Source organism: Castor canadensis, chromosome 4 (genome assembly GCF_047511655.1).
Source record: "Castor canadensis chromosome 4, mCasCan1.hap1v2, whole genome shotgun sequence".
Lineage (NCBI taxonomy): Eukaryota > Metazoa > Chordata > Mammalia > Rodentia > Castoridae > Castor > Castor canadensis.
This window is the reverse complement of record NC_133389.1, coordinates 107,241,576-107,257,633: the sequence shown is the minus strand read 5'-3', so window position 1 is coordinate 107,257,633 and position 16,058 is coordinate 107,241,576. Positions and strand designations below refer to the sequence as shown.

Genomic DNA, 16,058 nt, shown 5'->3' with positions numbered 1-16,058 from the left:
AATGGATTCATAACATGATGGTTATTGGGAGAAGGGGCCTTGCTGGTGGAAGTAGGTCCCTAGGGGCATGCCTTTGAAAGATTTATCATGTCCCCAGTTTCTTTTTGTGTTCTGGCTGCCATGAGGTGAGCAGTTCTGTCCCACCACACACTTCCACCATGATATTCTGCCTCAACACAGGCCCAGGAACAATGAATCTAGCAATTATGGACTGAAACCATTGAAATTGTGAGCCAAAGTAACTCTTTCCTCTGTTTCTCTCAGGTATTTGTCACAGCAACAAAAAGTCTGACTGACTCAGGCCCCCATCTTGCATGAAGACTTTGCAGACTTTGCAGGTCTTCACGCAAGAGGAAGGTGCTCTTTTCTAGCAAGAATGAGGGAATTGTTGGTAAGGGCCCTGAGATTCTCAGGATTTTTATCCTCAATGTCCCAATTGCAGGTTATAGAATCCCCTCCTTTCCTATCTGGCCCTGACTGTAACACAGACTGCATTCATTCTCCCAGGTTTACTACTAGTTCCTGAACCTGAGTTTTGGCTACATCTGCCCTGTGGCTGCAGGAATGAGTCAATTAAAATGCTGTTGAAGAAGCCTTTCCTTGTCCTCTTTGGGTTAATAGTTAACTGACCTGAACATATAATTTTACTCTTACTTTTGTTTTGATTTTGTTTTTTAAAACCAGAACATTTATTTTGTGACCAATCATTGAACTTGTTAAGATGAACTGGATTCTGCTACAGCTGCCCTCTTGGGTATTCAAGTGGATTCATGGAATCCATGCCTTAATCTATGCTGGACAATTCTTAGGTACCTCATTCGATCAGTCCCTATAGTATTTCAGCTCTCAGCCTTGGTACTCCAGGTATACTTTCTCTTATGCTTGGTAGGTTAGTCACATTTGTCACAGGTCGACTTCAGAAGGGGGTAGGATTTAAAGCCACAGCAGGTGCACAACGTGTGTGTCTTATGATGCTTTCCAAAGATGACATTGCCTTTGTCACCTCTCTTCTGCATAGAAACCAAAGAGACAGGAAGAGAAATCACTTCCACTGTATAAGAAGCTTCTGCCTAGGGAACTACTTCCTGTGGGCACAATGCACCATTGTCAAACGTTCAGGAGATGATTCTTATTTTTATTTTTGGCAGTACTGTTGAACTTAGTGCCTTCCAATCACTAGGCAGGTGCTCTACCACTTGAGTCATGCCACCAGCTAATTTTATATTTTGAGACTTCCAAAGCAGTTATTAACAAAAACCAGACAACTCCATGATTCGTATAATTACCATTGACCGCTATTTCATTCAAGTACTGCAATTACCACACAATTCAGTACTTGACAGTCTATCTGTACCTCATCCCAATTCACCACAGTAAGAGTATTGGTACAGATGATGCTCCTGTATGCCATGGGTGTTACCATCCTACAGCCACTGGGGTAGGTAATCCAGCTCCATCACATGCAGGGGCTGCTTTCTCATGCTACCTGTTTATCAACTTTCTTAACCCGAGTCCCTGAAAAAGCAGAACATGAGATAAATGCTTGCAAGCAGGTAACTTATTTGGGATGTGATCCCAATTGAAGTAAAGGACCTAGTAAGAGAAAAAGTGAAGGAAGGAAAGCTGATACAAGCACGTAGTATCAACTGACACTGCAGAAGGCAGTAGCTATTTGATCTTCAACACTTTTGAGAAACCATATAAAATGCATTTCAACATTGTCTGTGCTGGAGCTGAAATGCAGAAGCATGCACCATTAGCTTCTCCCCATTGGTCAGGAGTGGTCTGTTGGTTGCAAATGTGTTAAGTGTGGAGCGCCTAAGCCTTGTTTGGCAGTAGAAAGCTCTGGAGCAGAAAGTGAAGGGTGTGAGGAAGTGCAGAAGGAGGCAGAGGCAAGGTGTTATAGGTTGTATCTGCTTGAATCTGGTTGAAGCCTGCATGGACCTGTCGCTTCAGCAGGGGTTGTGCTCCAGGAATGTCTGATACGGGCTTCATTTCACTGGATCCATTGATTTGAGGCATTCATTTATTGTGCTCATTAACTGTATGTCTCTTTTCTCTTTATTTTCTATTTTTTATAACATGAATCTATTTAGCTAGTATCATCACAATAATATTAGCTGCTTGCTGTTAACTTTCCAAGTGGAAGGTAGGGAGTGAAACATCATAACAAAAACCTGAATTTGTCCTGAGTGGAGTCTTTAATGTCTTGGTTAGAACTGCTCCGTGCTAAGAATTCCTCTTGCATTCTTCCTTTCCGTCTTACTGATGGGAAATGAGCTGTGTTTTTTCAACAGATCTAACCAAGCCTTCAGAATGGGCACTGTTAGCAGCCAAGGCACTTTCCAAAAGTGAAATTTCATGGAGGGAAAAAGTGTATAACCGTTCTTAAAATTGGAACTTTTCTGGGTATTAGGATTGGGAGACAGAGATGCAAGTTAAGAGTTACTATACAAGTAAGAGCATGCATTAAGTGCCTACTCTGTGTGAGGTAAGAATCAGCCCTGGCCCTAAAGAGCAGTTCATTATGCTGTTTAGAGGTTTCCTAGGAGCATGGCTGTGTAGCAACTGATTGGGGACTGAAGAGTCAAGTGTCTTGATTTAATATTGGATGTCTAGATTGCTGTATGACATGCAGACAGGATTGGCTGTATTTCATGACCACTTAGATAGAATTTCTTGATCTAGTTTCTTTGCCTGCATATATTTGGCTCTATCGCTGGTGTATATGTTGTAGGTGACTATTATGAAGTCTATTTTCTTTGTTATGTATGTTTATTATAAAAGATTATAATACATGTACTAGTTTAAAGTATATTACGAACAGTCCTGTACATATGCAAAAAATGAAAATTTAAGAATGGAAAACATAGAGATACAGACTTGAATCCTTTCTTCCTGTACTTCACTGGGTGCTCTTGCAAACCATGTGGGAAGCCTGAAATCATGTTGGAGACACCTGAGTCAGGTGTCTATGGCTACATTCATGCACTACGGCAGATATGCACCTTGAGAGATGCTTGGGTACTTGCTGTTGGACACAGGTGGATCGAAACTGACCTCTGTGAGTAGTTGTATATTGAAGACTGTCTTCCTGATATTTCAGAACTTGCCCAGTAGAATTTCCAGCACTTCTTCATGCAGAAGACTATTACTGCATTTTCTGCTGAGAACTACAATTAGCCTTGAACATGGATGATAGCCTGCCTTTGAAGATAAGATTTGTTTGGCTCATCATTCAGAAAAAAGTATTTTGAATGACTGCTTAAGATTTGATCAATGGCTTCCTCTTTCAGAGAGGTGTCTGTCCTCTTGGGTCCCCATGTCTCACCCCCCGTCCCACCATGCTGCACTCACTTATGTTACCCGTGTGTCTTCTGTGGAATTTAAGTTGTTTTCTTTGACCTAAATTTTTTGAGTGGTTAGCGTTAACAGAAGTTTCTGGAAATTACATAGTGTGCGGAAGCCTCATTGAAACCCCACTGTGTGAGGAGTGCTGTTTACCTGGTTCTCTTGCTCAGCTCCATGGTCCTGATTACATGCATCAAGTGGAGTTGATTTGTGCAGCATGGGTTACCAAACAGCCCAGAGCCAGATTGCCTGGGTAGTGTAGATTCTGGCTCTGTCATTTCCAAACTGTGGCCCTTGGGCACATTAATTAACTACTCCCTGCCTCAGTTTCCTCATCTGTGAAATGAAGGTAACAATTACAATAATAAATGAATGTATGTAAAACAGCAGGCTAACAATACTGCCCAGCATATGATAAGCATTTGGTATGTGTTGCATAGAATATTATCTTTAATTTAACAATTCCTTTTATTAGGTGTTTGAGAATTATAAGCAGATTTGCAACTGCTAAGAGAATATCTAAATTAGTGTTTGTAACTAATTCCACAATGTGGAGTGATCTAGTCCACTGGGCGCTTGGCTAATCACAAATATATGTTTAATAAACTCCTGGTAGCAATTCAGTGTGTTCTAGGTTAAATCCAACCCCTTTTCACTAAGGGATCACTACAGCCAAGGGAGTTCTCTGACCTGGTCCAGGTGGACACTTCTCAACTCATCTGCTGATTCTCTTCTGCATGGTTGGCTGGCCTACACCCTAATGCTTATCTGAGTCCCAAGGCACTTTAGGGGTGTCCCAAAGCTGATATGCTAATTTCAGGGAGGTGCTAACTTTCTGTCTAAATTTACTCATAGCTCACACCTCATGTCTTGTCTTCTGCTCTGTTTCCTTCCTAATTTGTCATTATGCAGATCTGTGCAAAGCCAGACTTTAAGGAAGTTCTCTTTCCTCTGTATCTTCAGCCAAATGCCTGCAGTCTGTCCTTGGCCAAGGCTCAGCCTTCCTGTCTGGCCATGATGGGTGAGGTGAAGAGCAGCTCTGCTGTTGGTGGAGACAGCACCTCCAAGCTCTGTGCTCCTTGAGGAGCCTCCACTCTTCAGAGATGAGATGATTGTTGCTTTATAGTGTCCAGTTTGGTTTAACCCCATGCCCATCTCTGTGTGTACCACCTTGGCTTCAGGAATACACGAATCTATTGCAAGTGCTGTTTTTCTGGGTATTTCTTTGTTGTGGTGGTTTAAAAGAAGTTCCCCTGTGATTAAAAATAAAATGGCTTAAAAGAGTTGTTAGTGAGGTGATGGTCAGTGTTGGTCTCAACTCAACGATGTTATTAAGATCTGTGGCTGGGACAGGGGGAGGTGTTCCCAGGACTTTGGCTACCTGAGTCCTGTTTTTCTTAAACTCTCTGTCTGGGTTATTCTTTCTATCTCTTGTGATGTACTAGGAGTTCTGTGTATTAACCTGTGCTTATTTGTTGAATTAATAAAAAGAATAGTTAATGGAAAATTTGGAGAAAAATTTTCAAATAATATAGATGGAAAGTGAATCTATCCAGTAACTTTAAATATTTGCTGAAAGAGGATTACTCATGTTATCAGGAAGTTCATAAAAATATTCTCAGTCACTGTTTTTAAGATCATTCTTTATTCTGCTACTTGGGACAACCAACTGCATTTGAACCATTCATAACATTTCTGTCCCCTGCCTTGGAAGTCAGAAACCATAGTCTCTAGACCTAGTGTTTTTTGTTTTTTTTTTTTACTTATTCAGAAAATGACTTGAGCAAGCCATTTAATATCTGTAAAATGCACTTAATAAGCTCTTTCTGTGTTACAAAGTTTTAGGAGGCTCAAATAAGCCTGCTTACTTACAGTTGTTTTTAAAAAGTGCAATACATTGGGGTATTTTTACATTCACAGCATTAGTACATGTTCAATTGGTAACCTGTTTTTGCTAAATTGGGATAATGTGAATTAACTCTTTGCTTTGTTTTTTTGGGGGCAAGAAGTATGGATTGTTCTTTGCTCTAGTTCTAAATATTTTTGATTAAAATGAAATACATATTCATTGCAGACCAACTGAGAAACAGAAAAGTATAAAGATCACCAATAATGTGGTAATTATTATTTATTAACATTTTAGTGTATATCTCCACATTTTTCTATACATACGTACACATAGAAGCAAATGTATTTTTTTAATAAAAATTCACATATCATTTTACTACTGGTTCTTTTCATCTCACCATTTTATATGCATCTTTTCCAGATGTAGTTCATGACTATTAATCCACTGTGTGGATGAACCCTGGTCTTCTTAATGTACCCCTGTTGCTAGGTGTTTCATTTTCCAATTTCTCACTTGTAAAAATCATGTTGATTTTTTATGATGTATTTCTAGCACTGGAATTCCTAGGCAATTGTATTCTTAGCCGAGAATCTAACATAAACCACCTCTTCATCCCCTGCTGTGAGTTGTAGAATATCTAGTAATGCAGACCATTTGCTTTTTAAAAGAGTACCTAATTAATATATTTGAGACTCACAACACGCTATAACATGGATTTATCAGAGAAATAGTTTTGCTTGTGCCCATTCAAAGGCATTGTAGTCATCTGAGGACCTTATTATAATAGTTATCCTTATAGCCCAGCATAGTGGTGTTCTCTTGTGAATTAATAATCCATTAGTGATTGATTTAAGTGTAGCTCTTTTAGTGTAATGGTGTGTAATGAATAAACATTCAGCAAACATTTACTGAATCTTGACTGTTTAATCAATGTTTACGAAGTACTTTAATACTAAGGCCATAAAGATGAATGACACTCAGTAATTTTTCTTGCAAAGTTAGTTTAGTGGGAGAGAGACATGTAAATAAATAATTTTATGATAAGTTTCATGATAAGTCATATTATATTATACTATGACTTCTGCCTTCTGCTTGCCCTAGGCAGAGATTAGGGAGGAAAATGGTGACCCTTGGACCTTTCAGGATCAGATCAATTAAAAATCTTTGACGAAGTTACATGTGTGTGTATGTGTGTGTATGAGAGAGAGAGAGACAGAGAGAGAGGAGAAAGGAGAGAGAGAGATTGGAATATTAATTTAACCTAAAATAGAAGAGGTCATAGAAGAGGGACAGGGAGAGAGAGACTGAGTAACAAAACATAGTGGCCAAATGATTCTCTCCAACTAAACATCCAGTATTAAGTTTTGTGTTTTTAGGACTTCTGTGATTTTAAAGCCTCTCTGTCTTCCTACACTGTGAGTACAGTCTGTATACACAGAAACCATGAGTGCATAGTGCTGTTTACTTGTTAGGTTTTTGTATTTGTTATCTATTGTTGCACGAACAACACATTTATCATCTTACAGTTCTGTGGCTCAGGAAGCTGAGCATGGCCGAGCTGGGTTCCCTGTGTTACCTGCAGTCACAGGGCTGCTATCAGCGAGGACACGGGGGGTGTTATCTGCAGATTGTGTGGGGAAACATCTGCTTCCAAGTCTACTTACTTGGGACATGGCTGTTGACTGGGGACCACACTTAGTTCCTTGCCATGTGGGCCTCCAGCCAGTGAGAGAGAGTCTGTTAGCAGGACAAAAGTAGCAATGTCTTGTATCTGATTGTGAAAGTACCTGCCTTCTGTGTTGCCATATTCTATTGGTTAGAAGTTACTCATGGGGAGGGGATTGTCTGGGACCAGCAATATCAGGAGGCAGGGATTGTTGGGGCCATCCTAGAGCCTGACTAGTACAGATTTCAAAGGAAAGTAGCATAAGGAGTTGAGGCCCATGTTTGTGGCAGTAAGAAATAGCCACAAGACACAGAGCCAAGGACAAGAACTCAGTGAAGGCAGGAAGTCAGAAGTGACGGTATCTGTAAAGATAAGCAGCACTCTCTCCTCACCCTTTAGGAACCTCAGAAATCTTGGGTGGGTGTTGAGTTTTCCACAGGACATGGAATTGTGGTATGAACCAATGATAGCTGGAACATGAAGGGCAGCATGAATTCCAATTGCCAACTGGGTACTAATCATGAGAGAACCATGAAGAAAACATCGATGGCATCTCTGCAGTGGAATCTGTTAATTGCCCAGTGAAGGTGGGAAGACTTTGCTTGGGAGCTGACTTTGTAGGATGAACATCATGGAGGAGCAGCAGTCTACCCTGTGGAGAAGAAGGAAAGTACATTCTAGAGCACAGGGAGTTTCATGGCCCAAGTTTCAGTTTGTCAACTGAGAAAACTTTGATGAGTCTTAGGTGTGTGAAACACAGGAGATAATTGTAGCAAATGAGCTGAAGTCATACTTAGGGCCATGAAATTTCTGAAAAGTACTGATTTCTAAACAACCTTGCATATATTGAGGAGTCGATTTTTGAAGGGGGTGGTGATGAGGAGAAACCAATTAGAAGGTGATCATTTGTGGTACTATGAATTTTTTTTTTTTGGCAGTACTGGGTTTGAACTCAGGGCCTCAGCCTTGCTAGACAGGTGCTCTTACCACTTAAGCCACTCTGCTAGCCCTTGCTATGAAAACATTAAGCTTCCAATGGTTGTCACTTGCTGTGTGCCTGTGACTTTGTCACCCTACCCCATATCTATCTCCTTCCTCATTGAAGTCAAAGTTAGAGAATTTCAGATAGTAGAGTTACTGGGAAGACAGTTATTTGCCTTGGCAATAACTTCTTATTTGTTTTCCTATTTCAGAATCAGGGGGACAATCACCTTCCTTCAAAGCTATTTTAAGGATTAATTAATAATTCTGAAAGCCCCTGGAAGCTTAAAAGCCTCACCTAGACTTCTGAGTGCTCAGGAACAATCACGGAGGTAATCAGAGAGCAGCAGGACTCAGCAGGGCATGCACATCCATCCATGCCTCATGGGCTGTGTGGGCTGCTGGGCCTCCATAAGTGAGTGAGGCTGGCAAGGAGAGTCCCGCTGCTACCGTTGACAAGAAATGAGCCTGTGACTGAGGGACGCAAGCTGGAGAAAGCTTGTTTCTAAAAGAAACTGGTTGTATGATAGGACACCAAAGCACAAGGAGACAAAGAAGAAATAGCTCATTTGGACTTCATCAAAATTAAAAACTTGAGCTGAGGGTATAGCTCAGGGGTAGAGACTGGGTTCAAGTCCCAGCACCAAATATAAATAAACAAAAAACTTTTGTGTTTCAAAGGACACTGTCCAGAAAGTGAGAAGATAACTCACAGAATGGGTGAAAGTATTTATAAATCATATATCTGATAAGGTACTTACATCTAGGATCTATAAGGAGCTCTTGCAATATAATAACAAAAAGATAGATAACATATTTCAAAAATAAAGAATCTAAATGGACATTTTTCTAAAGAAGAGATACCAGACTTATAATCACATGAAAAGATGCTCAGTATCATGAGTCATCAGGGAAATGTAAATTAAAACCACAGTGAGATACAACTTTCTGTCATTAGGATGGCTGTCATCAAAAAGATAATTTGGGGGAAGAAGAAGCGTGGAGAAGTTGGAATCCTTACCCACTGCTATTCGAAGGGCAAAGTGGTGCGACTGCCTTGGATGAGTCCGGTAGTTCTTCAGAAGGTTAGGTGCGGTGTTACCTTGCAAGCCAGCAGTTCTACTCCTGGGCACATGCGCAGGAGAAACAAAAGTAGATGTCCACTTAGAAACCTGTATGGGAATGTTTATTGCAGTATTACTTGTTAGAAACAAAAACTGGAAACAACCCAAATGGCCATCAAATGATGAATGGGAAAATAGAGTCTGAAGTAAAAAGCAGTTTGTCTTCTCTATTCTCACCAGTCACTCTGCACACTTCTGACTCAAACTTGGTTCTTCTCTGCATAACAAACAATTCTCCAGTGAGCCCCAACTTTGTGTCTTATACTTTAGCTGAACTCTGGCACTATCTTCCTCCAAAAGTGGAGGGTCGAGTCCCACCAGACCGCCCACTCTCACTTCAGATGCCAATTGAAAGTGGTAGGTTGTCACTTACACTTCTGATTGGCTATAAATTGTGGGTTTCCCCATCTCTTCATCATGTTCCATTAATAGGCTAGAGTGGCTTACAGAACTCAGGGTAATACTTATATTTCCTGGTTGGTTATAAAGAATATTATAAAAGGTACAAATGAAGAGCCAGAGGGAGATGGTGGTTTGGAGTTCTTCATGTTCCCTGGTACGCCACCAGGTACCTCCAGCACATCCAGCAGGTCAGAAACTCTCAAACCCTGTCCTTTGGATCTTTTAATAGAGTCTTTACATTTAGGCATGGTTGATTACATCACTGGCCACTGGAGATCAATTCAACATTCAGTCCCCTCCCTTTCCTGGAGAGTAGGGGATGGGGCTGAAAATTCCAACCCTCCGGTCATGCCTTGGCTTTTCTGGTAATCAGCCCTTCACTTGAGCTATCATGAGCCAGTAGCCACAAGTCATATCATAATTATACAAAAGAGACTGATCACTCTGGAGATTCCAAGGGTTTGAGGAACTGTGTGCAAGGAAAAGGGATAGAGACCAGATACATCTTTTTCATACCACAATATCACATACAGTATATGTATACAATGGAATATTATTTGAAAATGAAAAGGAATGAAAGGCTGATTGATGTGTGCTGTCAATGTTGAGGACATATGGCACATGGATGAAATTTGAAAACAACATGATAAAAGAAAGAAGCCAGACACACAGAACCCACACAATATGTTTGTAAGTACATGAAAAGTCTCTTATAGGCAAATCTAGTAGATTAGGGATTCCTAGGGTAGATGGGGTGTTGGCCTTGGGGGGATGACTGCCAAGGGGAACATGGCTGCTTGTGCTCGGGACACTATAACACATTGCCATAGATGGGGGATTTAACAACAGAAATTTATTTCTCACCATTCTGGAGGCTAGAAGTGTGAGGTCAGGGCTAGACAGCTTGGTGGTGCTCTTGGAAAAGGCCCTTTTCCCGGTTGGCAGAGTACTCTCTTCTCCTGATACCTCACATTGTCACATGGCAGACAGCAGAGCTTAAGAACCAAGCTCGCTCCTGTCTCTTCTTGTAAGGGCATTATGACCTAATTATCTCCCACTGGGGAGTAGGGTTTCAACAGAAGAATTTGAGGGTGGCCATAAAACATTCAGTCTATAATAGGAAGGGTTTTTTTCTTCGGGATGAAAAAATTGGTTATAATGGTTTCACAACTTGGTAAATATATAGAAACCATTGAATTGTTTGCTTTAAATAGGTGAATTGAATGATAATGTGAATTATAGCTCCATGAAGCTGGTCCCCAGGTGAACTCAAGCATAGTATGTTTGTTATGTTGTAAGAACTTTTGTGGATGCCACAGTGTACCCCCACTCAGCACAATAATAAAAACAATAAACTGCTCCTCTCCCCCACCCCCAAAGAAAAAAGAAGTTGACAGTAAAACACCTCAGGGAAAAAGCATGGCTTCTGGGCAGGTTTGAGGGTGTCAAGGAAAAGGACTTCCATAGATCATGTCTTCAGCAGTCCCTGTCTTTACATTACATCATTCTCTGTGGGTTGTTTTGTTTGTTCAGAAAAGTGGATGTGTCTGCATTTTCTCTCCTCCCTCCAGGCAGACCCCATTTGCCCCTTAAGATGGCAGTGAGCATTAGTGGGAAGTTAATGATCCGAACCACATTAACTTCCCATTTGGCTGTGGCTCTCTGGGAGGTACTTTTTATCTGATCGTTCCATTTGTGGTGATTTGGCTGTTCAGAGTAAGCCTAGTTTGTGATTTGCTCCCATCGTCTGGCTTTCCAAAGAACCCTCCTTTTGAGGCTGTGTTGGCCTCACAAACAGTAAACATTAACATTGCTGATGGGCCAGGGTAGGATTAGGATGGAGGGCAAAGTGAGGGTTGGAACCTGAAACTTTTTGTCAGTCTAAATGATGCTGATCAGTCTAAATGACTTTGGAAAGTCATTAATTTGCCTGGCACAGCTGAGATGCAGTGTTTCACAAGGAACCTTAGGCTTTCACCCTGAACCTATGGTGTTTTATCCTGAAGTGGTGCCAGCTTCGTCAGGATGCACCCACACAGCACAAGCAAGTCCAGGCAGGGCTTCTGCAGGTCATTTGAAGACATTCGTGTCTCTGCAGTGGCCTGGTTGTTCCAGATGCAGCTGTCTTGCAAACAGTTCAACACATCTGCTGCTCACTAGGACCTCCTCACCTTAGTGCATGGTGGTCATTTGTCAAGCCAATGTGATCTTCCAGTCGGAATGGAATGGTTTTGTTTATCATTCATTTTCTAAAGCAAGCCCTCAGCATGTTGACTGGGCTTTGGTGTAAGTCCCCGAGTCTACATGTGGGAACTTCCTCCTTCAGAACACGGCTTGTCTTACTTTTCATAGATTTTAATATTACACAGAGGTAGAATCTGGGGCTGTGGCTCCTGGCCTAATTCTCTCCCATGGTGAAGAAGGTCAGAGAGGGAGAAGGAGAAAAGGAGGGAGGGAAGGAGAAGGAGTAAAGGAGAGAGATTGGAAAAAGCAAGAGAGAGTAAGCAAGCAAGCAAGCAAGAGGGCCATAGAAAGAATCATGACAATGAATGAAAGAAATGAAGGGAGCTGAAAAAAGACTGTTGGAGAAAGAAGAAGAAATACTGAATTTAGTTGTAAGATAAGAGAGAATGAGAACATGACATGAGAGGAGAGTGGCATTGAGATAGAAGCAGAACAGGGTATGATGGGGAAAGCAGTAGGGAGTACTGCACACTATAAAAAGCCACCTCCAGTGTCCTAGAAATCACAGTTGATTGTTGAGTCTCCCTGACTTTTCTTAAAAACCTAACTCATGTCCTCTCTCGTGACACATAGAGTTATTGAGTGTTCACCACTTTCCTGCTTTCTCTGCCTTCTTTCCTTTACCTTCCTCAAGTACTTGGCTCCTAAGAGTAGTACTTTAATTCTACGTGCAACCTCAGAGAAGACTAAGATTTGGCTCTTTTGCTTTATAACTAAGAAAAAAGACATCCAGCAAAATGGAATGCCTTACTCAAGGTCCTGTAACCAGTGGGTTGTGAGGCTGGACTTCTATCCCATGGATGCAGGATGGGGCCTGATGGGCCTGCTTCTGTCTGTTGAGAGCTGGGTCCTGCTGCTCACATCCTGGGGAAAGCACCTGGGCAAAGAAGAGGGTGGGAGAGAAGACAGCTGGTGAGCTCTACAATGGCCCACTCCTTCCCAGTTGGACATGGGAATTTCAGGTACTTCTTTCCTGTTAGCATGGACATTGTGGTGGAGGGTGGTTGGTTTCTCTTGGACCAACTCTTATGCTTTCTTATTGAGGTCTTGCCTGGCTGCCTGCTGATGACTCTTCTGGACCTAACATAGGTCATCGGGGGCAGTGGTGGGTGGGGATGGGGAAAGAGCATTCAGATCGTTTTCACAATGAGGGGTAGCAGAGTGGAATCCCACTGTACCCCAGTGGTTCTCAGCTGGGGTGACTCTATTCCCTAGGGGACTTTCGGAAGGCTCTGGGGATATTTTGGTTGTCGGATGTTTCTACACATCCTGCAGTGCACAGCCAGCCTCGAGATTAGGAAGCCCTGTGTTACCTTCAGTCTCTTCTTCACAGAAGTTCAGTACCTGCATCCCAGGATGTCACAGACCTTTCTTCTTAACTGCAACATCTGGGGAGAGTTTAGTCAGCTGCTGGAGATACTAACCCAGGATTTCTGAGTTAATGAACAATTTTTAAAGCCAAGATTTGATGAGAAGCAAGAAGGATTCTTTCCTCTTCCATGTCTGCAGCCCAGCAGGCATGTCTGACCCACCCGCATCAGAGGCCTCTGTTTAGGGGAGCATGCTAAAAATGCAGGAATAAGGACTGTCTAGATGTAGGCCTCCAGTAGCTGAAGTGTGGGACTGAATAGGTATAACTGCAGGTCATGGGAGAATGGAAGTTCCAGTGAGAATGAAGGGAGAGAGGCAGATTATGATTACTGCTTTAGCAGTACTGAGGATAACAGGGACTAATGCTTGCCTAGCAATTACTGTGCCACTTGAGCCACACTCCAACCCTTTGTGCTTTTAGTTTGTTTTTCAGATAAGGCCTTATGCTTTTCCCTGGCTGGCTTCAGATCTTAATCCTCCTATATCCACCTCTTGAGAAACTTGAATTATAGGCATACATCACCACACCTGGCTGGAGAAGCAGATTTTTTTTTTAAGAGAACAACATAGATTGTCCTATTTGCGGCAGCCAAGTTGAAACCAGCCACAGCTGCAGGGAGGAAAGGCACCTGCTTTCACAGTTTCATAATTTAACCCCTTTTTACCTTGCTGAGCCATGGAGAGCGTTTGTGTTTCTAACACGTTGTCTTTCCCCAGGAGAGAGTTCTTGGTGTTGTTTCTGCCTCTGTTCATATCTGAGAAAATGGGTGCTCTGTGTTCTGGGACATTCTAGCTTCCCCTGAATGGATACTCCCTGTGGTTTAAAAAAATACTGTTATATAATCAGAGTTACCAAGTAAAACAGTGGCCATTTCCTTCTTGATAATTCATTTCTCTTTTTAAGCTATTGGAAAAAGCTAATTAAGGTTCATCTGATCTACTTATGATTTTACTTTTCCCTTTCTCCTTTATGATAGGAGTGATTATTAACGAAAAACTGTCACATCCTTTCACTGATTCTCAGTTACTCTGAAGAACACGACTTGTCGATTTCTAATTTGCCTGTATTTTTAAGAACTTTTTTTATCCTCTGCATTTGATTCCCTGGTCCAAAAAAAAAAAAAAAAGTCCTTCCAACCATTGGCTGCCTGTGCTTGTTTTCTTTTCGATGAATCTGCAAATGTTTAATGATTCCCTGAAAGGTGCAGGTCCCTGTGTCTAGAGCTGTGGGATGGACAGCTGTGCACAAGACACCACCCTACCTCTTAGAACCACAGGACTGGAAACTCCTGGCCTCAGAGCATATGAAGAAGAGCGACTATAAGGCTATACTCTTGTCAGTCGTAACGCTATACTCTGGATCCTCTTTCTCTTACCTTTTTTTTTAAGCTTTAAAATATACACAACATTAAATTTAGCATTTTAAGGCATACAGTTCCTTAATGCTAAGTACATTCCCATTCTTGTGCTGCTCTCAGCACCTTCCATCGTCAGCTTTTTCATCCTCCCAACTGAGACTGTACCTATTCAACAATCACTCTCCATTGCTCCCTTCTCCTTGGCCTTGGTAACCGCCATTCTACGTTCTGTCTCTATGATTTCTACTATTCTAGGTATCACATGTAAGTGGAACCATACAATATTTGTCCTTTTATGTCTGGCTTATTTCCTTATGTCCTCAAGGTTTATCCATGTTGTAGCATGTGACAGGATTTCCTTCCTTTTAAAGGCTGAATAATATTCCATCTGTGTATTCTACATTATAGATGTATTCTATCATATGCTTCACATTTTCTTACCCATTCATCTGCCAGTGGATACTTGGATTACTTCCATTCTGCCTTATGTGAATAATGCAGGTATGAATACAATATTTATACATATGCATTCACATGTTTATCTAGTTCTGTGTGTTGGGAATAATCACATGGTGGCAGATGACTTTTCCTGGCTTGAAATTCTGAGTCAGAACAGTATTATTTTATACCTTCGCTTCACATCTCCCTTTTGCCCACCTACTCTCTGTCCCCCCATACCCCAAGACCATTTTTCCCCATCTCTTCTTTCCCTAGTTCAGTTCACTTTAGCAAACTTTTGTTATTAACTTTTGAAGTACAAGGTGTACTACGAATTTTGAAGAAGAATAAAACTGCCCTTGAGTTGCTCATGGTCTGTTATTCGAGACAAGACCTATGAGTCCAGTCAAGTGAGGCACACTGTGTTTCTACTGTAGTGGCCAGGCTCTCTAAGGATCTCAAAGATGAGGGAAATTCATTTTAGCCAGAGAAAATGGTCCAAGGGAAGGATATGGGGTAGAAGATGTTAGGAATATTTAGTTTCAAGTTTTTTGGTTTTTGTTAGAATGTCCTGGAGCTTGAACTCAGGACCTCATGTGTGCTAGGCTTGCTAGGCAAGCACTCTATCACCTGGGCCACTCCACCAGTCCTGTTTTGGGGTGGATTTGTTTCCAGATAGGGTCTCGCCTGAACTATTTGCCTTAGGCTGGTTTTGAACCACAATCTTCCCGATCTCTGCCTTCTGAGCAGCTAGGATTCCAGGTGTCATGGTGCCTGGCTAGTTTCAAGTTGATTTTATTGTTACTTGTTCTATTTTTAGGATATGCTTGGTAAGTCCTCTACCTTGGGCCTCTTTGATTTCTATAGTGTGTAGTGTAGATTTTGTATGGGAAGATTCTCTTTAATGATTATATAAAAAGAAATGCATTTTTGTGTGATATAATCTTAGATATTCTGCATGGTTGAGAGAAGATTTGTATTTAGGATACCTTTACATTAGTAATTTATTATGATTTTTTCCATGTAATTCTTTTTAATTAATTAAATCTGATTGAACCAAGTGTTTGTGAAGCCTGGAAAAGAAGAAGCCATCTCACACCTTAATATTTGAAGAATTGAGTTTGCTTAGTTGCCCAGGTTAGTGTTTGAAGAATGGGTAAGTTTCTGTGGATTTATTTAATAAAAGAAGTGAATGAATTCTAGATATCTTTACATAAGTATGCCAAAACAGTCCCCCAGTATGTGTAAGTGCATGTAGATATATGTGTGTGCAT

General features: G+C 41.3%; 1 protein-coding gene and 1 pseudogene across 2 annotated transcripts in view; one reads left to right on the top strand and one right to left on the bottom strand.

Moving 5' to 3' along the window:
• Cacnb4 (calcium voltage-gated channel auxiliary subunit beta 4) overlaps positions 1–16,058 on the top strand; it is a 257,548-nt gene that overhangs the window by 28,193 nt on the left and 213,297 nt on the right. The gene's annotated exons all lie outside the window — the stretch shown is intronic.
• LOC109678458 (large ribosomal subunit protein eL37 pseudogene) lies at positions 717–9,621 on the bottom strand (annotated as a pseudogene).